This window comes from Hordeum vulgare, chromosome 4H (genome assembly GCF_904849725.1).
Source record: "Hordeum vulgare subsp. vulgare chromosome 4H, MorexV3_pseudomolecules_assembly, whole genome shotgun sequence".
Lineage (NCBI taxonomy): Eukaryota > Viridiplantae > Streptophyta > Magnoliopsida > Poales > Poaceae > Hordeum > Hordeum vulgare.
Genome location: NC_058521.1, coordinates 459860234 through 459887148, shown reverse-complemented (window position 1 = coordinate 459887148; position 26915 = coordinate 459860234).

Here is a 26915-nt window from a genome sequence, read left to right as displayed (position 1 = left end):
TCTGTTTCACTGATTTTTTATATATTTTTTTTGGATTTTTTTGGGCTTCAGAAAATTGGGTAAAAGCCCCTGCAAAATAGACATCAGCAGACGGAAACTGGCACTTGGTGCACTGAGTTAGTAGGTTAGTCCAAATATGTGTAAAATGATATAAGAGTGTAGCAAAACATATAATAATGTCACCAAAAAGATCATGGAACAAGCAGAAATTATAGATACGTTTGGGACGTATCAAGTAGTAACTTGCAATAGTTTTGAGGTATTGATTTGAGTAACGTTTGGACTATTGGTGCCAAGAGCTTGAGCCTATTAGTGATAGGTGTCGTATTTTGGTAAATCCGTGTGGTTTTAAAAACTAAAAAATAGTTAAGAAACTCTAGCTACTAAATTGATCGCTAACCTCTGTAGGGGTTGGAATATATAGAGTACCCTCACGTTACCATGAGTCGAGGATGCGCAAGGATAACAAAACCCCCAAACACTACTGAAATTCAGAAATTTGCCGTCTGCCACTGCAGACGGCAAAGGGGGGAACCACGGACGGCAAAGGCTTTGCCGTCGGTCAGCAGACGGCAAACTAGACGGTAAAAAAATCTGGTGAAGAGGTTCTTTGTCGTCTGCTTTTGTAAAGCGGACGGCAAAGAATCTTTGCCATGAGGGGGCAGACGGCAAATTAACTGGGACGACATATACTGCAACGGCCCCATTAAGTGTTAACGGCAGGCCTCCTCTCTTTGTCGTCTGCCATCCCACCCTTTGCCATGTGGGGGCAGACGACAAAGAGGGGAGAGAGGGGGCTGATTCACCCCTTTGCCGTCTGCCCACCCCCCTTTGCCATGTGGGGGCAGAGGGCAAAGAGGGGAGAGAGGGGGGCAGATTCCCCCCTTTGTCGTCTGCATACACCCCTTTTCCATGTGGGGGCAGACGGCAAAGAGGGGAGAGAGAGGGGGCAGATTCCCCCTTTGCCGTCTGCCATCCCCCCTTTGCCATGTGGGGGCAGACGGCAAAGGGGGGAACCAGCCCCTTTTTAATTTATTTTTTATTATATCCAGCATTTTTAACAATAATCAGGATATATATATATATATGTATATATATATATATATATATTTGACATAAATAAATTTCTTTCCGTACTCATAACCATATTAAAATAACTCTCATCCATAGTGCATACATATTATGCAAGTTGCATCCGTACCAAACCATATATTACACCAGTTTCATCCACATGCATACAAAGTTTCATATATATCCATATACTACAATAGTTTCAATACAAGCCATGGTACAAGAAATCATCTTCAAGCATTCCATCAATATAATCAAAGCTTCCCGTGAAGTGAAGGTAATCTGCAAAATGACAAATAAGAAAGTTAGAAGAATAATACTAGATGAAGAAGTGTATATATAGGTTATTTCGGAGATAAATTAGCTAAGTATAGACCATTTAGGAGCTAACTAAGCTAATTATGTCATTTAGGTGGAACCCTAGCTAACTATAGGTCGTTTCGGAGCTAACTTGGGTAAAATAGGTCATTCCGGAGCAAACTATGCTTATTAAGCCATTTTGGATCTAGCTAGGCTAATTATAGGCCATTTAATACCTAAGTTAGGGGGAATAGGTCATCTTGCAGCTACGTAAGCCTTATTATGTCATTTAGGAGAGAACTTAGCTAACTGTAGGTCATTTTTTATTAAATAGGTCATTTTGGAGCTAACTAAGCTAATTATGTCATTTCGTAGGATAATTAGCCAATTTAGCCTTTCTTGGATGAGTCTAAGCTACGTAGAAGAAGAGAAAGAGAACAAGAAGTAAAATAAGGAGGAGGAGAAGGAGAAGGAAGAGGAGAAGAAGAAGAAAAGAAGAAGGAGAAGAAGGAAGAAGGAGGAAGAAGAAGGAGAAGGAGGAGCTCCTTCTCCCTCTTCTCCTCCTTCTTCTCCTTCTTCTTATCCTCCTCCCTCTCCTTCTTCTTCTTCTCCTCTTCTTCTTCTTCCTTCCTTTCATTTTTCCTCTTTCTTCTCCTCTTGTCCCCTTCTTCGGGATAAATTGGCTTAGAATGCCTTTTTGGAGCTAATTATGTCATTTCGAGGATAATTAGCTAAGTATAGGTCATGTTTTATTAAATAGACCATTTAGGAGCTAACTAAGCTAATTATGTCATCTAGGTGGAACCCTAGCTAACTATACGTTGTTTCAGAGCTAACTTGGGTAAAATAGGTCATTCCGGAGCAAACTATGCTTATTAAGCCATTTTGGATCTAGCTAGGCTAATTATAGCCCATTTAATACCTAAGTTAGGGGGAATAGGTCATCTTGCAGCTACGTAAGCCTTATTATGTCATTTAGGAGAGAACTTAGCTAACTGTAGGTCATTTTGGAGCTAACTAAGCTAATTATGTCATTTCGTAGGATAATTAGCCAATTTAGCCTTTCTTGGATGAGTCTAAGCTACGTAGAAGAAGAGAAAGAGAAGAAGTAAAAGAAAGAGGAGGAGGAGGAGGAGAAGGAGAAGGAAGAGGAGAAGAAGAAGAAAAGAAGAAGGAGAAGGAGAAGGAGGAAGAAGAAGGAGAAGGAGGATCTCCTTCTCCTTCTTCTCCTTCTTCTTATCCTCCTCCTTCTCCTTCTTGTTCTTCTCCTCTTCTTCTTCTTCCTTCCTTTCATTTTTCCTCTTTCTTCTCCTCTTGTCCCCTTCTTCGGGTTAAATTGGCTAAGAATGCCTTTTTGGAGATAATTATGTCATTTCAAGGATAATTAGCTAAGTATAGGTCATGTTTTATTAAATAGACCATTTAGGAGCTAACTAAGCTAATTATGTCATCTAGGTGGAACCCTAGCTAACTATAGGTCGTTTCGGATCTAACTTGGGTAAAATAGGTCATTCCGGAGCAAACTATGCTTATTTAGCCATTTTGGATCTAGCTAGGCTAATTATAGGCCATTTAATACCTAAGTTAGGGGGAATAGGACATCTTGCAGCTACGTAAGCCTTATTATGTCATTTAGGAGAGAACTTAGCTAACTATAGGTCATTTTTTATTAAATAGGTCATGTTGGAGCTAACTAAGCTAATTATGTCATTTCGTAGGATAATTAGCCAATTTAGCCTTTCTTGGAGCTAACTAACCTAATTATGTCATTTAGATGGAAGTCTAGCTATTTTTATTAAAACACTAGAAATAACATACCATTATCGTCATCACAGCGGTGAAGCACGGTGGCTCTGGCTTGTTTCACCTGGAGAAGGCTGCCCTGGAGAAGGCTCGACTGTAGAAGGGTCGTGCGATGCGTTTCGGGAGATACTCTGCACCAAACATCGTTTGCAATGTGTAGTTAGCATGAGGACACTCTTAAGATCACTGCACTGAAATGAAACTCACCGACCCCGCCACATTAATGACTGGCATCGGTGGAGGGACTTGGCCGTTCTTCTTGCACATAGGTTGTACATTTGATTTCGACAAGTCAAACTTTTTATTTATTAATGAAACGGACATTCAAATGCAAGATTTGAAATAACATGAAGAAGAAACTTACCACGAAGAGCTCGTATATGGCCCTGTTAGACGCATCATTCCGTGCCCTCTCCGCCTCCACCAATGCAGTCGTCCTCTCCTCCAGCTCCCTAATTTCCTTATCCTTCTCCGCCATAGCCGCCTGCATTGCCTCTCTCTCTCTTTATGAATAGCAGCCTGCAACACAACTCATTGTTAGCAATGTAATCATATTGGTTCCAACGCACAACATAATGCGGAAAGATAGTCGAGTCCATTAAACTAACCTCGATGGCGAGCTCGACTGGCTGTGGACGACGTGTTATCTCCGGACAAGAGCTCGTTTGGCATGCCTTTATCTGCCGGAGAGTGCTAGGACAACGTATAAGGCCGTCTCCAATAGCGATCGAGCCATGGGGCCTCCCGTAGCCAGCCTCCCGTTGCCGCTCGGGTTAAAGTCCTCCCCTTTCCTTGCCTTCTCGCGATCTCTGTACTTCACGAGCTTGTGGTGGGAGATGTTGGTGAAGTTTTCTGGATGCTCGAGGTCAGACTCAGAGAATGCCTTGACCTTCTTGTACGAGTCAGTATGGGTCATCGCATACAGGTCGTACATCTGTGGCGCCTCCGTCTTATTGTGACGCGCCTAAAAGAGAGAGAGAGGAAAATTGTATTAGTAAAGGGCTCAAGATAGCATTAAGAATGAATTGCATGAGGCATGAAGCAAACCACATACCCAGTTCTCGCCAAATTGGATTAAGTTGACGCTCCCTTGATGGTGTGGCACGCCAACCATTTTGCCACGCCTCTCCTTGGCGTTGTTGTGGCTGGCCTCCCACGTTTCGGAGCACCACTGATCCACCAAGGCCTCCCAACAATCCATCTTATCCACACACCATCTCGGGGGCACCTAAGTTAATAAAGAGAAATTTGAGCGTGTAAGAACCAAATCAAGGAAACTAACTACAAAGCCTTAATAATATGTAATTACCTTCATGTAATGCTCCTTCTCCATCATAGCATCACGGCACTTCGCCTTGTCAATCCTAATACACCGCATCGCATAGTAGTCTCGAACAGCCTGCACTCGAGCCTCGTGCCGAAAGTTTTGAAGTAGGCGGCGACATTCGGTTTCGATAACCTTTGTCGCGTCCTCCTCGTATCCCTCCTCACACCTGTAGTAGGTGTGCAAACGAGACAACACCGATTAGTACAATAAATAGCTATGGTTGATTTATAATTGTGTGAATGAGAAATTACCCAGAACTTTCGGATCACCATGTCCGCCCTCGTGTTGCACAAAACACCGTCGATCTCCACCTCCGGCGGGGCCGGGGCACCCAAGTAGTGCTCCCAGGTCATTCCTACCTCTCGCTCCCGACCGGGCATCGTAACAAACCCTGGGAAGTTTTTACGGCAAAGAACACCAAGGACGTTGTTGGGCTTGCGGACACCCTTGGCAACAATCCAACCCCTACAGTATGACAAATTAAAGCCAAAACATTAGATATTTGAGAAAACGCGAAGGCAAAAGGTTAAATAAGAGTAAATTAACTTACTTGGCCCCATTTGGCCTAATCGACCACCTCTGCTCGGGGGTCGCTGGCACGAGCGGGAGCCCCGAACTACCACGCTGGTAGACGGTAGCCCCCTCACCCAGCTCCTCATCGCTACCAGCATCCCACTGGGTCTCTTGGGACGTACCCTCATCCCTGCTTTGCTCCGGAGTCGCCTGGAAGGAAGCCTCTGGGACACGAGTCTCGTGGGTCGAAGGCTCGTCGACCTGAGGCTTGTCGACCCGAGGCTCGTGAACCGGAGACCGTGTAGCCTCCACCTCAGACGAATCCACCCTAGAAGTCATGTGCTGAGGTGAATCAGCTTGGGGTGGTGGCGGAGACCGTGTAGCCGCCACCTCAGAAGGCGTGGCACCCATCGCCCTACCTCTCCCGCGGCCACGTGTACCTTTAGTACAACATAAATACCAACATGAGTAATAAAATGTATATAAATACCAATATGCATACAACATGAGTACAGCATAAATACCAACATGAATACAACGTGTACCTTTAGTGCCTCTTGGCTTCGCGGGGGGTCGACCTCCTCTCACAGGGGGCGCTCCTTGCATAGTAGAGAGCAAAACTCTCCGAAGAGGCGAGGCAGGAATGGAAGTACCCATCCCATCACCCGCCGATGAAGAAGGAGCCGCGGAGTGCTTTCGACCCTTTCCCACCATCTTTCAACACCTGTCATGACAAAGAGTAAATGAAATTAGTACAACATAAATACCAACAGGAGTAATAAAATGTATATAATTTAAGTGTATCATCGTCATAAATACCAACATGGCTAATAAAAATTGAATACCTAACATGAACTCAAAATTTATATATAGTATAATAGTTGAATACCTGACATGAACTAATAACAATCGTGCTCATCTATATATGCTTCAGGGTCAATAAATGCATCATCATCATCACTATCATCAATAAATGCATCATCATCAACACTATCACGAAGAACATGTGGAAGGCCACCATTATGTAATCGGTGAAGAAGTGACAGGTCATCCGCAGCAGTGACCTCTTCTTCTTCCAGCTCTTCCTGTTCGGGCTCAGGGGTTAAGACAGATTCACTGTCGTTGTCTACTTCAATGTTCTGGGGTGAAGTAGAGCGGTTCTTGAAACGTTTCTTGGACATACGTGTTTCTTGGAAGAATTCTCCTTCATATGTGTCTGGGTTAATGTGAGGTTCGTAATCCTCTTCATTGAGGGTAGGTGGTCTTAAATGTGGTGGCACTTCATAAACAACATCCCAACCTTTCAGATTTGGATCAGTTTGGTAGGCCCACGGTAGATAGAAAACTTGTGTCGCCTGTTGAGCCGTAATATAGACATCGGGAACATCTAAGTGGGTGTTTTGGTTGATTTCGACTAGTCCTATATGTTCATGAGTCCTTCTAGTCCCCCTTGGCTCAAACCAATAACATTTGAAGACTACGACGGTCGGTGGGTTTTCACCATAGAATAGAAGTTCATAAATTGCTTCAACTCTTCCATAATACTCGGTGTCTCCTTCTCCGATAGCAGAGACTGAACAATTTGTAGACTTCAGGTCGGGCATAGATAGCTCTTTGCCAAAGGTACAAAAGTGATACCCGTTGATGTTGTATTTGTCAAATGAACGGACCTTATAGTCAAAACCATTAGCGACTTGTCTCAACTCGGCGTCCATAGACTCTGCATCAGCCTACAAGTTTAATACATAAGAATGGATGCATTAGCCGCAAATTAGACCAAGAAATCAAATGGGCCCTTAATGGTAATTAATTACCCTTTGTTTGAACCAAGAGATGAAACTGGGATAGTCGCCTCCATGCTTTGCGAGAAGCTCATACTCTTCGACGGAATCCTTTTCGATGACCGCTCCATCCGAGAATTCGGCGACGTATCGACTATATCAAATATCCGGGAATAAGAGTAGTTCAAAGCAATAAGAAGTTGCGGAACAATAAATTACCGAGAACTTACTCGATGTACGGCCGCACTTCTGTTAGGTTGGCGAAGATATACAATGAAATGGGCTGCCATTCTTTGACATCCAACGATTTCCCTTTCGAAGCACCGGATGGTGCGAGCTTACCTTTGAATAGGCTGAGGTTGGATCGAACTTTTTTTCGATCGCCAGCATTGTACCGAGGCTTCGGGTTATGCAAATGATGATTTTTGGCTTCGTAGTGTGCTGTCATGAAGTTTGTCGCCTCCTTAGTAATGAATGCCTCGGCCATCGATGCTTCATTTCTACATTTATTTTTACACTTAGCTCGAAGCGTCTTCTGCATCCACTCAGTTGAGTAGCACCATCGATTTTGAACGGGCCCCCCCATTCTTGCCTCGGTCGGGAGATGCAAAATCAAATGTTGCATTGGATTAAAGAAGCCCGGTGGAAAGATCTTTTCTAATTTGCAGATCAAGTTCGGCGCCAACTCTTCCATTTCATCTAGCACGCCAGGCGATAGTTCTTTCGCACAAAGAGAACGAAAGAAATAGCTCAGCTCTGCCAGTACTAGCCATTCATCCTCAGGGATAAAGCCACGCAACATCACAGGCATTACCCACTCAATCCATATGTGCCAATCATGACTCTTGAGCCCAAATATTTTCAATTTCTCAAGACTCGCTCCCCTCTTTAGATTCGCAGCATACCCATCGGGGAACATCAACCGCATTTTCACCCACAATAGCATTTCCCTAATAGCTGGCCTCTCAAGATTGAACCATGCCTTTGGCTTCGCTATGCTTTGCTTTCCTTTCCGTTGTCGCAAGTTTTCCAATGGTCTATCACATAGAGCCTCCTGGTCGATTCTAGCCTTAGGATTATATTTTGACTTCCCCTTTATGCCGAACAATGTACCAAAAATGTCCTCCGCAATATTCTTTTCAGTGTGCATCACGTCAATGTTGTGTGGGCAAAGGAGGTCTTTGAAGTAAGGCAGATCCCATAAGCATGACTTGTGAGTCCAGGCGTGTTCCGTATTATACCCATTGAAGTATCCTGGACGCAAAGGATCAGGCTCAAGAGCATTTAACTGATCAAGGGTCTGTTGGCCTATCAATGCAGCTGGTGCAGTGTTTTTGACAACTCTACCTTTGATGAAATTCTTCTTGTCTTTTCTAAACTTATGGTCCGGATCGAGGAATTGTCTATGCATGTCGAAGCAAGAATACTTGCGACCAGCCTGCAGCCAACGGAACTGAAGAGCTGCCTTGCATGTGGTGCACGGCAACCTTCCATGCACACACCAGCCAGCGAATAGCGCAAACGCCGGATAATCATGCGTCGAGTACATGTACCACACATGCATTTTGAAATTTGTTTTGGTAGCCGCGTCGTAGGTCTTGATCCCATTATCCCAGGCTTCTTGCAACTCATCCTTAAACGGTTGCATGTACACATTCATATTCTTCCCCGGATAGTTGGGCCCTGGAATTATCAACGTCGGGAAAATGTTCTTTCTTTTCATAATCTCTCCGGGTGGCAAATTTAGTGGAATGACAAATACAGGCCAACAACTGTATTGTGTTGCTGTCATACCATACACATTGAACCCATCCTTGCTGATGGCAACTCTAGGTTGCCTTGGATCTTCCGATTTATCCTTATGTAATGCATCGAAGTGCCTCCACGCAAAACCATCTGAAGTGTGTACTAGCATCTTGTTCCCATCCGCATCTAGTTCTGTTCTTTTGCCCAATTTGTGCCATGTCATCTGTCTGGCCGTCTCTTCCACCATGAAAAGACGTTGAAGTCTTGGTACGACTGGCAGATACCGAAGAACACTAATGGGGATTTTGGTCTGATTCTTCTCACCCATGTCGTTGTCTACCAGAATATACCTCGAAGAATTACAAATGGGGCAATAATTCAAGGCCGCATACTCAAGCCTAAATAAGGCACATCCATTCTCATAGGAATGTATCTTCTCATAGGGCATCTTAAGTACACGGAGGATTTTCTCTGATTAGTACAGGTTTGCAGGCAGTACATGGCCTTTGGGTAGAAAGCGTCCAAATATCGTCGTCATCGCGTCGTAGCGTTCTCTGCCTAGGTTGAATTGAGCCTTCAAAGCCATTACTTGCGCGATGGCATCCAGTTGACAAAGCTCAGTCTATTCGTGGAGAGGACGTTTTGAAGACTCCAACATTTCATAGAAGGCCTTTGCAGATTCCTCCATCTCATCGTCCGAATCTCGAGCATCATCAAAGTCTTGCACCATGTCTTCAATCCCGGTACCATGCTCGTCGGTGCGACGACGAATCACCTCAGCTCTGGCACGTTGGTCAGACTCACCATGAAAAGTCCACACCGTATAATTAGGCGTAAAACCCCACTTTTGTAGGTGTTTACCCATTTCAAACTATGTCTGCTTTTTCCAGTTGTCGCAGTTGGGACAGGGGCACCATGTTTTTTGCTGGCCATTTGCAAATGTGGCTCTCACAAACCCCCTGGTTTTTGTTAACCATTCATGGGTCATGTCTTTCTGACTAGGGTGACCAGTGTACATCCAAGCACGATCACTCATGTTTCCTAGCTACCTATGGGGGCGCAAGAAATAAATATATAATTCATCATCTATATTCATACGCTAATCAAGTTTGTCAGTTTTATTACGTCCATGCAACCTACACGCTAATAGGTAAAGATAGGTCCTAATCCCACCCGAGTATGTGTAGACTGGGTTCGTTTTCCCATGCTCTGCTCGAGATGCGACGCAGAATTTTGGCAGCACCTCCCCGTTGTTCTCCTGATACACGTCTCGGCAATAAGTAGAGAGGATGTGTACCTGGAGAACAACAGGGGAGGCACTGATGAAATTCCGCATCGGATCCGGAGCACAGCATACGGGAAAACAAACCCAATCTACACATACTCGGGCTGTCCATGGATAATGTTGGACAATTCGAAAGGATGGCGGTTATAAATATGCAAAGGAATGCATATTTATAGATGTCGCCCTTTCGAACAGGAGACGCATACTGGTCACGCATACTCATGATTAAAGAAACCTATAGCTAGCAAGTTTCATCGGCACGAAGACTGGGACAGAGCAAATTAAGGGGGTAGGAGGAGAAGTCATTTGTGCTCACCAACAAACGCAAGGGCGGAGCTCGTCCAACGCACGTGGAGGTCATCGAACAACTGCACATTGAAATTCACACGATCAACACAAATACGATGTTTTTATAATTAACATAATCGGAAAATATGTGACTTAACTCATAATTTACAAAACTACGACCTCGTGGGCCTCTGGAAGGTCGAAAAGCACCTTCTCGTTCAAAAGAAGGCAGAAGAGGTGTCGGGGGTCGGGGCTTAGTGGCGTCGGGAGTCACTGCCGTCGAGGGTCGGTGGTGTCAGGTGTCGGTGGCATCGGGGGTCGGAGGGTTTGTGGCGTCGGTTGTGGGGGGTCAGTGGCGTCGGGGGTCCAGGGTCAGTGACGTCGGGTGTCCGTGGCGTCGGGGGTCGGGGGTTGGTGGCGTCGAGCGTCGGGGGTCGGGAGTCATGGGCCGAGGGTCTGGGTCGGGGGTCAGTGGCGTCGGGGGTCGAGGGTTAGTGGCATGGGGGGTCAGTGGCGTCGGGGGTCGGGGGTCGGGGGTCAGTGGCGTTGGGGGTCGATGGTCGGGGGTCAGTGGCGTCGGGCGTCAAGGGTCGGGGGTCGAGGGTCAGTTTCGGGGTGCCGGGGTTCCCTTTTCCTCTTCTTTCTTCTTCTCCTCTCTCCTCTTTTTCTTCTTCTTCTTTTCTTCTTCTTCTTCTTCTTCTTCTTCTTCTTCTTCTTTTTTCTCCTTCTACTCCCCCTCCTCTTTTTCTCCTCCTATTATTTTTCTTCTTCTTCTTCTTCTTCTTCTTCTTCTTCTTCTTCTTTCTCCTCCTCTTCCTCCTCCTCCTCCTCCCCCTCTTCTTCTTCTTCTTCTTCTTCTTCTTCTTCTTCTTTCTCCTCCTCCTCCTCCTCCTCTTCTTCTTCTTCTTCTTCTTCTCCTTCTTTTCGTTCTTCTTCTAATTATTTTCTTTTTTTCCTTTTTTCTTTTTCATTTTTTTCCTTCTGCTTTTCCTATTTTTTTCTTCTAACCTAACTAACTAACCTAATTAGCCAAATAATCTAACCGAATAAACTAACTAAATTACCCTATATATAACAAAAAAAACTAACCTAATAAACTAACTAAAGTAATTAACTTTTTTAAAAAGAAAAAGAAGAAGAACTCAACTCACCGCGGTGGACGACGGCAGGAGGCAGTGGTGGACGATGGCAGGGGGCAGGGGGCGCACGGCAGGCGGGAGGGGAGGTGGCCGGCGGGAGGGAGGGGAGGCGGTCGGCAGGCGGGAGCAGAGGCGGCCGGCGGGCGGGGAGGAGGGGTGCCGCGGGCGGGCGCGGGGAGGAGGGCGCGGGGAGGAGGCCGCGGGGAGGAGGGGCGAGAGGGGAGGCGGCCGGCGGGCGGGGAGGAGGGGTGCCGCGGGAGGGGAGGAGGGGGCGAGGGAGGAGGCGGCCGGCCGACGGGGGACGAGCGGCTAAGAGTAACTGCCGGAGCGGATGAGAGTGAGAGGGAGAGGGAGACGGCCGTTAGGGGGGGCTCGCTTTGTCGTCCGCCCCCGACGGCGAAGAGAAGGAGGGCAGACGGCAAAGGGAGCGCCCATTATGGGGTGGGAGGGGGTGTACGATGGCACCCCCTTTGCCGTCTGCCACCCCTTTGCCGTTCGCCTGTGGTTCCTTTGCCGTCCGCTGGCCGACGGTATAGGGAAGGCCAACGGCAAAGAATTTTTTTGCCTTAGGTGTTCTCTTTGCCGTCTGCTTTGCGCCAGCTGATGGCAAAGAAGCTCTTTGCCATGTGTCAGCAGACGGCAAAGGAAAGGCAGACGGAAAATTTGTGAATTCCAGTAGTGAAACACTCCTCCTCCGGGTAGTTGTCTCATTGTGAATCTCCTAACTAGTTAGAGAGTTACCAATAATAAGTGTATGAGTTCTTCGTGTTGGTGAACGTCGCATGGGAAACAAAAAATTCCTACGCACACGCAATACCTATCCATGGTGATGATCATCTACGAGAGGGGAGAGTGAATCTACATACCCTTGTACACCTCTAAGCGGAAGCGTATATAACGTGGCTTGTGTAGTGGGACATCTTCGTGATCCAAATCCTAGCCCGTCCCGTGATCTCATCACGATCCGTCCCGCGATCCCATCACGATCCATCCCGATCTAGTGCCGAACGAACGGCACCTCCGTGTTCAACACACATACAGTTCGATGACGATCCCCGCCTTCTTGATCCAGCAAGAGGGGCGGAGAGGTAGATGAGTTCTCCAGCATGGCGGCATGGTGGGGTGGTGTTGGAGCTATTCCAGCACGACTTCGCGTAAGCACCGCTGAAACTAGACTAGAGGAGAAACAGATCTAGAGAGAGAGATAGGGCAGCACGTGGCTGTTTTTCTATGTCTCAAAAACCCTCAATACCTCTAGTATATATAGCAGGGAGGAAGGGTGGAGGCAGCCTCAAACCCTCAAGGTTTGGACGAAATTGTAGGTGGATGAGTCCTACTCCAATACTACTAGGAGTAGGATTCCTCCTTTCCACATGGAAACCCTTTCCACCTTTTCCACCTTTGGGTTTTTTGCCTCTCAAACCTCATGGGCCTTAGTGGGAGCTTATGTTAGCCCACTAGGGGCTGGTTTGTATCCTCCCACAGCCCATAAGGCCCCTCGGGTGTGATACCCCTCCCGATGGTCCCCGGTACCCTCCCGGCACTCCTGGTACACTACCGATGAGCCCGATGTGGGGAACGTTGCATGGGAAACAAAAAATTCCTACGCACACGAAGACCTATCATGGTGATGTTCATCTACGAGAGGGAGATCGGATCCACATACCCTTGTAGATCGCTAAGCGGAACCGTTAATAAACGCAGTTGATGTAGTGGTGCATCTTCACGATCTATTCCATAAACCGTCCCACGATCCGTCCCGTGAACCGTCTCACGATCCGTCCCACGATCCGTCCCGATCAAGTGTTGAACGGACGACACCTCCGCATTCCGCACACGTACAGCTCGATGACTGTCGTGGTTTTGTCACGGCAGATGTCCTCGTGAAAGGACTTAGTACTGGAGCCATCGCACCTTGGTGGCGACTCAAAGGGGTTAAGCAGGAGAGACACGGCGATTTACCCAGGTTCGGCCCCTCGAGAAGAGGTAATAGCCTACGTCCTGCTTTGTGTGTATTGATGTGGATTCGATTACGAGGAAGGCGTAACTCGCCCTAACCTATCACTCGATGATTTCTAACCTGCCTCTCCCCCTCTAGACTCGCCTTTATATATAGGTCGAAGCCTTAGGGTTTACAAGAGTCCCTTCCTTTTTACAAATCGTGACCACCGCGGTCTCTAAGTCGCCGTCTTGTCGAACCCAGAGTCCTTCCATAAATCATAATCATCCTGCAACTTCGAACCGCCCGGCCAGAGGCCTAACTAGCCTTAAAGGATGAATCGCCTTAACAGTAACCCGGCCCATATTTGGCGGGTCACAACAGCAGGCAATATCCCCAACATTAGGCCCCAAATTGACTTGAATCTTCATGCCAATGTCTCGATTTTAGTCGAAGGCGATTCACTCTTCTGTGTTCCCCCTTGCACCAGAAATCTTAACTCGCCAATTGGTGCCGGAAAAAGTCTCTGAGCCGCCAACGCATTTACCATCAGTATTCTCCTTAGTCCTCGATTTTCGGGAACTCCAACACAATCTCAACGGATCTTTTGGTGCGTCATTATCCCGAAATTTTCGAGCGCCATCATAGCGAATCTTTCCTTCCTCGACGGTTCCCGCTCATAGCGCCTTGATCTCCGCGCCCGTCCTGATAAATAGGCGGAAGGGACAGGGCTGACACCGACCACCTACCAGTCCCATCAATCCCTTCACCATCATCTCAGCGAGAAGAAAACGCTCCGCATCCCGAAGGCTTCGCTGCCGGCCGCGAACTCCACCTCCGTCCGAAGAACTCCAGGGCTGCCCGCAGGCCGTTGCCGTCCGAGAAGCTCCGGCGCCGCCCACAAACCATCGCCGTTCGAGGAGCTCCGGCGCCACCCACAAGCCGCTGCCGTTCGAAGAGCTCCGGCACCGTTCGAGGAACTCCAGCGCCGCCCGCACGTCGTCGCCGTCGCCAGGCTCCATCGTCACCAATCTTCTTCGACCAAGATCTTCAGGTTAGGCCACTGCTTCCTTCTTTAAGGATAGATTTAGTTCTTGTTCTTGCCGCCGCCATTGCCATAGCTCCGAAGCTCTATGTTTGCCACCATCTCAACTGTTGAACTGATTAGTCCGAGCGCCATTAGGGCACCTAGTGTTTCGGACAATGCTATCCATCTGTGCCCTTGCAAATTTTCGCAATAGACTAGTTTTTTTAAACATGAGGCACCATCCTGATCACACACCGTTCATGTTTTAGCCACGCCCGTAAGCTTTTATATCTGTTGGATTGATCCATTCCTCTTTCACTGTTTGCAAAAAACTGTTTGGAAACCTCGTCCTTCCCTTAGTGTTTCGGAAAGAATAAATTTTAACACCCACAGTAGCATCGCTTCTGAGAATAGCCCTGCTCCGATAGGTCGCCACATCAGTCCAACCCGGCCTCCCAATCCGGCGGGTTAAGCAGAAGCTAGTCCCGACTCACATAATAAATGCTCGAGACACGTAATACCATTTTCTTGCCTATTTGTAGCATGGGTGCCGTTTTCAAGAGCGATTGGCTCCCCACCAAAGTTGACGACGCTGTTTTGGCGAATTACGTGAAAGCGAGCTGCTTGGATCCTCAAGACGTCATTGGATGGCGCACCGGGTTAGGAGAAGACCTACCCAACCCTAAGGAAGGAGAGATAGTAGTTTTTGTGGAACACTTAGAACGGGGTTTTAAACCGCCCGGATCTAAATTCCTTAGAGACGCCCTGAATTTTATGAACGTCCGACTCCAGGATCTGGGACCCAATTCCATAAGCAACCTGAGTCAACTCCAAGTCCTTTGCGAAGCTTATTTACGGATCGAGCCTTCCGTCCCTCTGTTTTGGTACTTCTTCCACTTGAATCGCCAGACGGAATTCCACAATGGCCCCAGTTTGGAACTCGGCGGGGTCAACGGCCAGCGTCGCAGGGACAGTCCGTTCCCTGCACTCACTATGCCTAGCCATCCCAAAGGCTGGGGTGAATCTTGGTTCTACTGCAAGGAAACATCCCCTGCCGGCGAAAACAAACTTCAGGGTTACAGGCCAAGCCGCCTCCCAGTCAACTTCAAGCTCCCTGACAAGCTCACCGACAAAGAAGAGTCGGAATTCGTCCCAATTCTGTCCGAACTGAGATCCTTGACGAACAACGGTCTCATCGGGGTTGACTTGATTCGCTGCTGGGTCGAATGGCGGATCCTTCCTCTGAGCCGCCTAGACGGCCTGATGTGCGATTTTGACGGTACTCTGAATCATCCCCAATGCTACTTCCACACAGCATTAACGGAAAAAGACATAGTCACCATCATCAGGAAGCTGACCGGCGAACCTGCAGCGAAATGCGGCCAAATCGGCCTTAAGCCCTTCTGCAAGATTAACCCGGCACCCAAGGTAACCAAAGCTAACTCGCCAACAACTTTTATTTCATCTGGTTTACTGTCAGCATGCCTTCATGCCATATCCCTTTCCAGAAAGGCGACAAGTTCTGGTCTAGGAGACCTAAGAAACAAGCCATGAAAAGTGCTAAGCCGCCTTCCAAGAAAAACAAAGGCAAAGGCAAATCGGCTGCGGCCGAGCCATCTGAAGTCGACGAATCTCAAGCTGGCGACGCACTCTCAGAGGTACCAATCCGTCCTCATTTTCACTCGTCACTCATCACCTTTTTAACTTTACTTATCTCTTGCTCCTTTTATAACAGAATGAAGATAACGAGAGCCAGGAAGACTCTGTCGAGGTAATTTCCGTCTCTTCCGATTCATCTCCTTCTCCACCTAAGCCGGCCCGGCGAATATGTGGGAAAGTACCTCTCTCACATCCAAATGCCCATTTGGACCCAAATTTCTTACTGAAGAAAACGCAGCACGCCTCAAAACGGAAAACGCGAAGTCATTCTGGCGACCTGACACCTGGCTTGCCAACAAGGATCAAAAGAAAACCAAGCGAGGTACCTCCTTTTCTTATTTGAGCAACCATTGTTCCTGCTGCTTTGGATCAGAGTCCTAACCCGCCAGTATTATCGATGTGCCAATTCTGCAGGATTCTCCCCCCACTTCTGGCGACTCAGTGATGTCGACCCTTCCACCAATGATCCGAGTCCCGGGGTAAGTTCCTTGTCCTGATCCTTGAGAATAATACTCTTTTTAATATATATTTTTTTAATACGCCTGTCTCTGATTTATTTAGGGCGCAAGCCAAAAAGAGGAAGACCGGTGGATCAAACCCTGACGCCACTCCTGAACCTCCAAGGAAAGCTACTCCGACTCAAGAGGATCCAAGTCAAAACGAGCCGACAACTCAAGCAAACCCTCCTGAGTCGCCCAAAGGATCAACGGATGTCCCTAGATCACCAGTCGTAATGGCGACAACTGATGACCCAGATGCTGTGGTCATTACTGGTTTTGGTTTCTCCAAGCCGACAGATACAATCCTTTCCAAGCATACAGCATCCCCTTCTCCATCAATTCTCGAGTCTGGGCCTTCCAAGGCGAAACTTTCTGACTATGCAGGTCTGGAGTTTAAAGAACTCTGTTCTGGCTTCGCAAGTCGCCTGGAAGCGAGTTACGAGATGGAAAAGAATCTGCTGAAGATGTTAAATAACAAACATGAGGTAAAATTTCATACTCTATATTATTCTCAGCAGCCCCCAAGGGCCGAGTCATCAGTAAAATGATGAGCCGGGTCTTTTAAAAGCTTTGCGACCAGTAACCCCCAAGGGCCGGGTCATCAGCAAAATGATGAGCCGGGTCTTGATTTCTGTATAATTTCCCTTGAGAAATTATACATTAGCCCCCAAGTGTCAGGGGTATTGCCTTGCAATAATTCTGAGACTTGTCTCTGTTTTTAAATTTTGAACAGGAAAGCCTTACCCAGACCGAACTGGTCCTGGGCGACTTAAGGAAAAACTTGGCTGACCAACAAGATGCCCGAGCTCAGTCGGAAGACAAATATAAGCTGGCTCTGGCTGAACTGGAAAAGCTCAAAGTCGAGTTAGAAAGAACTCAGGCTGACCACAGCGCGGTTTTGACGAGAGCCGAAAAAGCAGAAGCAAAGCTGGCAACTGTGCAGCAGGAGCTATCCGGCTTAAAGCGCCATATTTCCAACATGACACAAGCCATCTTTGGTAAGCTTTACCTAACTCGCCAATCCTATCCTCTTCCTTGGAGGAATTCCTTAATGTTTAACTTACCGGTTATTTGATCACAGGCTCGAGAGTCGCCAATCTGCAAGACGACAGCGTGTTGATGCTGAAGGCGATCTATACACTGACGGAACAACTGTACATAGGCAGTGTGCTGACCGTCAAAGCTGTGATCGGTGCAAAGGAGCCCATAACTTCTATCAAAAAGGTGCTTGGATATCTATCCACACTGCCTCCCCAGATCGGCAAGTTAACCCGATCAGCCGCCCGGAAGGGTGTCCTGACGGCTCTGAGTAGCTGCCTGGCGTATGCTCCAGAAATTAATTTGGAAGAAGTAGCTGCCGGCTTCCCTCAGCTTAAAGATGACGGCTCGGAGTTCGTGGAAGAAGACTACCAGAAGGTTGTCAAGGATTCTCGACTGGCCGCGACTCAACTCGCCGCCAGCCTTGACTTGACAAAATATCAGGCGGCTTACGATGAAAAGAACAAGAAAATCAGCCCGCCAACCTTCGTGGTGACCAACCTTATCCCTCGGCGACCCAAGAATCCCTTTGACTGGGAAACAGACCTGGCATCAATCTTGACCGATGAAGACGATTTCGCCTCTTTGTCCAGATGCAATTGGGTCTTAGGCGATTTACAAATCGAAGCTGGTGAGAGCTCACGCTAGAACTTAGCGGAATAGGTTTTCCTTGAATTTGGCCCAAGAGCCATGTAATAGTCAGTACTATCTTTTGATGACATCTTCTGCAGAAAACCCTTATACCGTTTTTGAGGCGGTTTAAAATATTTGGTTAACCTTTATCAGAAACGCCTGAAATGCTCAAGCCGCCAAGGATAAAAACCTTGAGCACATTATCTGTGAAAATAGAAGAATCACAAACAGTTTCAACGAGTAAGCAGTGAGGAAAAAAATTCCAAAGTCAAATCATAACATGAGCAATTTTGTTGGCTCATATGATCGCGACAGGGAGGGGGGACGAGTCAAAAAGCTCGTGCACCCACCCTTAATGCAGGTTTCGTCGACTCATATGGTCGCGACAGGGAGAGGCGAGTCAGAAAGCTTGCGCACCCACCCTTAATGCAGGTTTCGTCGGCTCATAAGGTCGCGACAGGGGGAGGCGAGTCAGAAAGCTCGTGCACCCACCCTTAATGCAGGTTTCATCGGCTCATAAGGTCGCGACAGGGGGAGGCGAGTCAGAAAGCTCGTGCACCCACCCTTAATGCAGGTTTCGTCGGCTCATAAGGTCGCGACAGGGGGAGGCGAGTCAGAAAGCTCGTGCACCCACCCTTAATGCAGGTTTCGTCGGCTCATAAGGTCGCGACAGGGGGAGGCGAGTCAGAAAGCTCGTGCACCCACCCTTAATGCAGGTTTCGTCGGCTCATAAGGTCGCGACAGGGGGAGGCGAGTCAGAAAGCTCGTGCACCCACCCTTAATGCAGGTTTCGTCGGCTCATAAGGTCGCGACAGGGGGAGACGAGTCAGAAAGCTCGTGCACCCACCCTTAATGCAGGTTTCGTCGGCTCATAAGGTCGCGACAGGGGGAGGCGAGTCGGAAAGCTCGTGCACCCACCCTTAATGCAGGTTTCGTCGGCTCATAAGGTTGCGACAGGGGGAGGCGAGTCAGAAAGCTCGTGCACCCACCCTTAATGCAGGTTTCGTCGGCTCATAAGGTCGCGACAGGGGGAGGCGAGTCGGAAAGCTCGTGCACCCACCCTTAATGCACGTTCTGTCGGCTCATAAGGTCGCAACAGGATGTCATGAAATTTCTCTTTCTTTTTCTTAAAGAAGAAGCCCCCCGAGTCAGGGAAACATTATATTATTTCATAATGAAAAACTGAAAAACTTACAAAGCATGGAGTTTTAAGAACTCAAGTGTAATAAGGCCGCAAATGGGCAATATTCCAAGGGCGAGTTGACTCAGCCCCCGTAGTCGGTCGATCAGACCGAAGATCCATCAAGTAGTAAGAACCATTGCGGAGGTTCTTGCTGACAACGGAAGGTCCCTCCCAAGGGGGCGAAAGCTTGTGCATGCCTGCCCGATCTTGTATGAGTCGAAGCACCAAATCGCCTTCCTGGAAGGTCCGACTTTTCACCCGGCGACTATGATAACGCCGCAGATCTTGCTGATAGATCGCCGAACGAGCCGCTGCTAAGTCACGTGCCTCTTCCAAGGCGTCCAAAGAGTCCTGACGCGCCAGCTCGTTGTCCTGCTCCACATATGCGGCGACTCTAAGAGAGTCATGCCTTATGTCAGTAGGGAGGACGGCCTCTCCACCATAGACCAAGAAGAAAGGGGTGAACCCCGTGGAGCGATTCGGGGTGGTTCGGATGCTCCATAATACCGAAGGTAACTCCTCCACCCAACATCCTGGAGTTCTTTCCAGGGGAATTATGAGCCAAGGTTTGATCCCTCGCAAAACTTCCTGATTCGCCCGCTCGGCCTGTCCGTTTGACTGTGGGTGAGCAACCGCAGAGATATCAAGCCGGATATGTTCACGGCGATACAAATCCAGCATCGCTTCTTGGGACAAGTTAGTACCATTGTCTGTGATGATACTGTGCGGATATCCAAAACGGAAAATCAGCTTCTTCAAAAATTTTACCGCAGTTTCCGCATCGCAAGCCCCAACTGGCTCCGCCTCAATCCACTTAGTGAATTTATCAACCGCCACCAATAAGTGAGTTTTCTTGTTGGAGGACATCTTAAAGGGGCCGACCATGTCCAGCCCGCAGACCGCGAAAGGCCAAGTAATGGGGATCATCCTCAATTCTTGAGCCGGCACATGAGCCTGTCTCCCGTATCGTTGGCACCCCTCGCATCGCCGTACTATATCTTCTGCATCTGCGTGAGCCGTCAACCAGAAGAAACCGTGTCGAAAGGCTTTTGATACCAAAGAACGTGACCCGGCGTGATGTCCGCAGTCTCCAGAATGGATGTCATTAAGGATCGTGCATCCTTCCTCGGAGGAGACGCACCGCTGAAAGACCCCTGAAGCACTTCGTTTATATAGCTCGCCATTAATGATGACCATGGACTTGCTACGCCGAACAATCTGGCGAGCCAAAACTTCGTCAGTGGGTAACTCGCCACGGGCAAGGTAAGCTATATAAGGAAGAGCCCAATCCGGAGCGATATGGAGAGCCGCCACAAGCTGAGACTCGGGATCTGGTATCGCCAATTCCTCCTCCGTGGGTACAGTCACGGATGGTTTGTGCAAGATATCCAAGAAGACATTAGGGGGGACAGGTTTTCTCTGTGAGCCGAGTCGCGAGAGGGCATCAGCTGCTTCGTTGAGTCGCCGATCAACGTGATCAACCTGGTATCCATGAAAATAGCCCGCCACGTCAGATACGGCTCGCCTGTAAGCCGCCATCATAGGATCTCGAGAGTCCCAGGTGCCCGAAACCTGTTGCGCCACCAGATCTGAGTCCCCAAAACATCTGACTCGGGTTAGGTTCATCTCTTTTGCTAGTCGCAAACCGTGGAGCAGAGCTTCATACTCTGCCGCATTATTTGTACAAGGGAACATGAGCCAGAGGACGTAGCAGAACTTATCTCCTTGAGGGGATATCAACACCACACCAACCCCCGAGCCCTCCAACTGCTTGGATCCATCAAAATAAATAGTCCAATAGGTAAGGTCAGGGCGATCTTCCGGAGCCTGAAGCTCCATCCAATCATTGACGAAATCAACTAGTGCCTGGGACTTGATGGCCGTGCGGGGGGTATACTGAATGTGATGTGACCCAAGTTCTATCGCCCATTTGGCGATTCGCCCTGTTGCCTCGCGGTTTTGGATGACGTCGCCGAGGGGCGCGGAACTGACCACGGTGATTGGGTGTTCTTGGAAATAATGTTTAAGCTTCCGACTCGCCATGAACACCCCATAGACCAGTTTTTGCCAATGGGGGTATCGTTGTTTGGAGAGAGTTAACACCTCACTGATAAAGTACACCGGGCGTTGTACCGGGTATTTCTTTCCTTCCTCCTTTCTTTCGACGACCACAGCCACGCTGACCGCTTTGGAATTCGCGGCGATATACAGGAGCATAGGCTCCTTTTCAGTCGGGGCCGCCAGGACCGGCGGGTTAACCAGTTGGTGTTTCAAGGCCTGAAGTGCCTCGTCGGCTTCCTTTGTCCACACGAATCGGTCAGACTTCCTCAACAATTGATAGAGCGGAATCGCCTTTTCTCCGAGGCTTCTTACAAAACGACTGAGAGCCGCAATACGACCCGCCAATCGCTGAACTTGGTTAACATTCGTCGGCCTGCCGAGGGAGGCAACCGCTTCAATTTTGTCCGGGTTAGCCTCGATGCCGCGCTCCGATACCAAGAAACCCAGTAGTTTTCCCGCAGGTACGCCGAAAACGCACTTGGTAGGATTTAGCTTCATCTGATATACCCGTAAATTATCAAAGGTTTCCTTAAGGTCTTCCAGAAGTGTCTCCTCCCGGCGGGTCTTGATTACAATGTCGTCCACATAAGCATGGACGTTGCGGCCAATTTGGCTGTGAAGACAATTCTGGATGCAACGTTGGTAAGTCGCCCCTGCGCTCTTGAGCCCGAACGGCATGGACACATAGCAAAAGGCCCCGAAGGGGGTTATGAAAGCAGTCTTTTCTTGATCTTCCACAGCCATTTTGATCTGATGATAACCTGAGTAAGCGTCCAGAAAGCACAATCGTTCGCATCCCGCCACCGAGTCAATGATTTGGTCGATGCGGGGAAGAGCGAAAGGATCCTTGGGGCAAGCTCTGTTGAGGTCCGTATAGTCAATACACATACGGAAAGTGCCATTCTTCTTGAGTACTAACACCGGGTTAGCTAGCCATTTGGGGTGAAAGACTTCCACGATGAACCCGACGGCTAAAAGACGGGCGACTTCCTCTCCAATCGCCTTCCGTCGCTCCTCGTTAAACCTGCGGAGGTATTGTTGGACAGGTTTGCATTTTGGGTCAATATTAAGATGGTGCTCAGCGAATTCTCTCAGTACACCCGGCATGTCAGAGGGTTTCCATGCGAAGATGTCCCGATTCTCACGGATGAATTCGATGAGCGTGCTTTCCTATTTGGGGTCCAGACCCGTCCCAATGGTGAACTGCTTGGATGAATCGCCAGGGACGAAGTCGACTGTCTTCGTGTCATCCGTTGGTTTGAACTTGAGGGGCGACTCGGAATCTGTAGTCGGTTTCTTGAGTGGTGTCATGTCCGCCGGGTCAACATTGGCCCGGTGGTTTTGGAGCTCTTCCGCCGCGCAGGCGACTTCCGCGTAGGCCGCGTCTCCTTCCTCACACTCCTTTGCAATCCTTCTATCTCCGTCGACCGTGATGGGCCCTTTAGGACCAGGCATTTTGAGCTTGAGGTAGACGTAGCACGGGCGGGCCATGAAGCGAGCGTAAGCCGGTCGTCCGAACAGCGCATGGTACGGGCTTTTTAATTTGACCACCTCGAAGACCAGAGACTCCGACCTGTAGTTCTGTGCAGTTCCAAACGCTACTGAGAGCCTGACCCGGCCAATCAGATAAGCGGATTTGCCCGGGACGATGCCGTGGAAAACTGTGGTTGAAGGCATCAAGTCTTTCTCTAATAGATTCATCCTCCGGAAGGTGTCGAAGTATAGGATATTAATGCTGCTGCCGCCATCCATTAGTAGTTTCGATAGAGTGTAGCCCGCCACTTGGGGAGCCACGACCAAGGCCAGGTCGCCCGGGTTATCTATTCTCGGCGGGCGATCCTCTCTGCTCCATGTTATGGTCTGTTCGGACCAGTGGAGATATCTGGGAACTGCCGGCTCAATTACGCTGTACACCCGGTGATTTACCTTTTTATCACGTCTACAGGCATTAGTGGTGAAAACATGGTATTGCCCATTACTTAGTTGTTTAGGATTGTTGCGGAAGCCCCCATGGTCATCCTGGTCCTGCGGAGCCCCCTGCGGGGGCGACTGCTGGAAGACTCCTAGCGGGTTGTACCGCCGGTGGTGGTGCACCGGGTATTGGCCGCCGCCTGGCTGCGCCCCCCCTGAGCCTCTTGTTCGGGAAAACCGCCGAAGGGGTTGTGCCTTTGGTTGGGCGCGGCGAGTTGGTTTTGGCGACGGTTCGGGTCTTCGCTCTTGCTCTTCTTGATCGCCTCGGCCCGAAATTCCCGCATCACGAAGCAGTTCTCCCAGGAATGTCCCGCCGGGCCGTCGGTCGTGGCGTGGTGCGGGCAAGGGCCTTTGAGCAGCTCTTCGTAGTTACGCGGTCTTTTCCCGCTGAAGCCTCGATTCTTCTTTTTGCCGTCATTGGCATTGGTCTTGGCAACCAGATCCGAGGGCTCCTCATGTGGCCTACGCTTGCCGTTGGTCCCCTGGTTATGAAGGTTGCGGCCTTGGAGGCGGGTATGCTTATTCGTTGAATCGCCCTTCTTGGGCGAGTTACCCTTACCATCCTCGCCGGGATCCTTGGTATCATCGGCTTCGGCGTACCTAGTGAGGGTGTCCATCAGCTCGCCCATATCCTGAACTTTCCATTTGAGTCGCCCCAGCTTCTGGACCAGAGGTTCGTAGTGGCAGTTGTGCTCGAGGATAAGCACAGCTTGCGCTGCCGTGATGCCATCCGATGAATGGATAATTTCCGCGACTCGCCGTGACCAATGATGTGTCGACTCGTCCGGGCGTTGCACACAGTGTTGTAAGTCGACGATTGTCATCGGTCGTTTGCAGGTTCCCCGGAAGTTTTTGATGAAACGTTCCTTTAACTCGGCCCAGGACTGGATAGAATTGGGGGGTAAATTCTTCAACCAAGTGCGTGCCGATCCCTCGAGCATCATGGTGAAGTATCTGGCGCAAACCGCCTCGTTTACGTCGAGCATGTCCATGGCGATCTCATAGCCCTCGATCCAAGATGTTGGTTCTAGGTCTGGTGTGTACTTAGGCACCTTTCTTGGTCCTTTGAAGTCTTTGGGCATTCTTTCGTTTCGAAGGGCCAGGGACAAGCAGGGCACCCCAACTCGCCCTCCGGTCCCCGCGGGAGGAGTCTGAGCCTCTTGAGTGTTGGGTGGACCTCCGCCCAGCGGGTCCCGCTCGGGCGGGTTGTCCTGCAGGAGGTGTCGCGGGGCGCTGTTTACGGCTGGCTGATCCTCCGGCCAACCCCTGGTATAGCTCGCCTGGGGGGTGGAGTGTAGCCGTTCGGGGCTGTGCGAGAACTGCGCGTTTTGGACCACCGCCGTTTTCAACATCTCAATGGCGTTCCTTGCTTCGATCTCAGCTGGGGTGTTGCCGTGGATCGGGAGGGACTCCAGATGGCGAGTTGCGGCAAGCACGTTATCCACCGGGTTAGAGAAGTGGCCTCGGGGGGTATGGAAACGAGGGATTTGACCCTCAGTCGGCTGAATCGGCGGGTTAGGAGGGCGGCCCATCCCTCCTGCTGGGGCGGCTCCCATCCCGGGCGTTTGGGGAGTGTCGAACAGGCGAGTCGGATTGAGATCATGGGGCAGGCGTCCCTGGTGCCTCCGCTGATGGACGGCGTCGGATGCGCGCTGCTGTCTTTCGAGCCGCCAATTGTCGGTGTTCAACCGCATCCTTTCGGCCGTAATCTGGGCCTGTCGAGTTTCCATCCTGGCGGACTCCGTCTCAGCATCCTGATGGGCCTTTGCCACCGCCTCCCTCAGCTTTGCTATCTCCGCATTTATCTCTCCTTGGTTCTCTGGTGTGAGGGGGGTTGACATTAGTCTTGTGATTTCCGCCGCTAAATCCACTAGGACTGCTGACGCACTTCTGGACGTCCCGCCGGCTCCATCGCCCCCGGCGGGGTTCGGTGCGGGTTGAGTCGCCCCGGCCATGTAGATGGCGATCTGGCGGCGGGTTCGATCGAGGATTTACGGATCCATGGCCAATGACAAGCCCCCAAGACTGTCTCCGTGGAGGGACTGGATGGAATTGGAATCGCCCATGGATGACTCGTCGTCAGAGTTGACGGGGGTGACCTCCTGAGCCGCCGCGCGCTCTGGTTCCTCCGATCCCTGTGTGAAACCCACAAAGACCGGGCGGGTCAGATTCCGGGTTATGACTGGATGAACGTACCTGGCCGGCTCGACGATGTCGGAGGAGGTGTCCGGCTCAGGAACGGGTGACCCGATCATGCCGATGAAGACGTTGATCTTGCCGAAGGGGACCCTGTAGCCTGATTCGAGAGAATTTGCTTCAGGTCCCCATCGCCTGTTGTCGATGTAGGCTATGCCGCGTCGGCTCCAAGTCATGAGCGCCGCCGCATAACTCCCAGACCCTGGTAGGGCTCCCTTTGAGAACTCAACTCCACCGTGTGCAGGCCCCACGGTGGGCGCCAACTGTCGTGGTTTTGTCACGGCAGATGTCCTCGTGAAAGGACTTAGTACTGGAGCCATCGCACCTTGGTGGCGACTCAAAGGGGTTAAGCGGGAGAGACACGGCGATTTACCCAGGTTCGGCCCCTCGAGAAGAGGTAATAGCCTACGTCGTGCTTTGTGTGTATTGATGTGGATTCGATTACGAGGAAGGTGTAACTCGCCCTAACCTAGCACTAGATGATTTCTAACCTGCCTCTCCCCCTCCAGACTCGCCTTTATATATAGGGCGAAGCCTTAGGGTTTACAAGAGTCCCTTCCTTTTTACAAATCGTGACCACCGCGGTCTCTAAGTCGCCGTCTTGTCGAACCCAGAGTCCTTCCATAAATCATAATCATCCTGCAACTTCGAACCGCCCGGCCAGAGGCCTAACTAGCCTTAAAGGATGAATCGCCTTAACAGTAACCCGACCCATATTTGGCGGGTCACAACAGCAGGCAATATCCCCAACAATGACGATCTCCGCCTTCTTGATCCACCAAGAGAGACGGGTATGTAGATGAGTTCCCGGCAGCGTGACGGTGCGCCGGTGATGGTGATGATATATTCCTGCACGGCTCTGCCCGAGCTCCGTAGAAAACTGATCTAGAGGAAGCACTACGATCTAGAGGTTTAGGGTTCACGTGGCAAAAGTTGTGTCTCAAAATCCCTAAACCTCTAGTATATAGAGGAGGAGGGAGGGGCAAGCCTTGCGCCACAAGGGAGGAGCCCTTCGATCGGACGAAGTGGTGGAGGGAGGAGTCCTCCTCCAATCCCACTTCGATTAGGACTCCTTCCTTAATTTCCCACTTCTTTTGGATTTTCCACGTTTTCCTCATGGACTTTCCTTGGATGACTTTGTCAGCCCATTATGCCTTATTGCATATCCAATAAACCCACGTGGACCCCTTGGGGCGTGGTGGGCCCCCGGAACCCATTCGTCACTCTCGGTACACTACCGGCAACACCCGAAAACCTTTCGGAATCCAAATACCAACTTGCTATATATCAATCTTCGTTTCCAGACCATTACGGAACTCCTTGTGACGTCCGGGATCTCATCCGGTACTCCGAACAAAACTTTGGTCACCAACTCATATAACTCAACTATACCAAAACGTCACCGAACCTTAAGTGTGCACACCCTGTGGTTCGAGAACTATGCAGACATGACGT